Raw genomic sequence first — 566 nt, 5'->3', positions numbered from 1 at the left:
CCTTTTGCCAGTGTTTTCCTTGATCTGTCTCTCAATCCTTTGAAGATACCTAAGTATAATTCTTTTGAATTCCTTATCAGGGAGTTCCAATGCTGCTTCTTCCTTAGGGATGTGTTCTGGGTCTGTATCCTGCTCCCTTGTTACTACCACTTTATCTTGCTTCTTTGTGTGGACTGTGATTGTCTGTTGTCTCTGAGACTTTGTGATATTGTAGTATTTAGATCTCTGTTAACTGTTTATGAAGAACTCTAATGGTGAGTCATGATCTTCATGGTCATTTATCATTGGCCAGTTGATGTAGAAGGAAGTGGTGGCTCTCACTTAGTAAGTGGAGCTGCATGCAGTGTGGGTGTGGTTGCATTGTATGGGCACAGTTGCTGTCTCTCACTCAGTTAGAAAAAAAACAACAATCAAAAAAACATAAAAAAAAAAAGTAAAAGCAAGCGGACAAAAAACATACCACATAAACACACTGGAACAATCACCCAAAAAAATAAAAGAAAAAAGAAAAAAAAAAAAAACCCTGCGATATCTGGGGAGAAGGCAATAAGAGAAAAAAGGTAGAG

Source organism: Orycteropus afer, unplaced genomic scaffold (genome assembly GCF_000298275.1).
Source record: "Orycteropus afer afer isolate SDZICR_OR568_19922 unplaced genomic scaffold, OryAfe1.0 scaffold01091, whole genome shotgun sequence".
In the NCBI taxonomy this organism is placed as follows: domain Eukaryota; kingdom Metazoa; phylum Chordata; class Mammalia; order Tubulidentata; family Orycteropodidae; genus Orycteropus; species Orycteropus afer.
Note: the sequence above shows the minus strand (reverse complement) of the source record.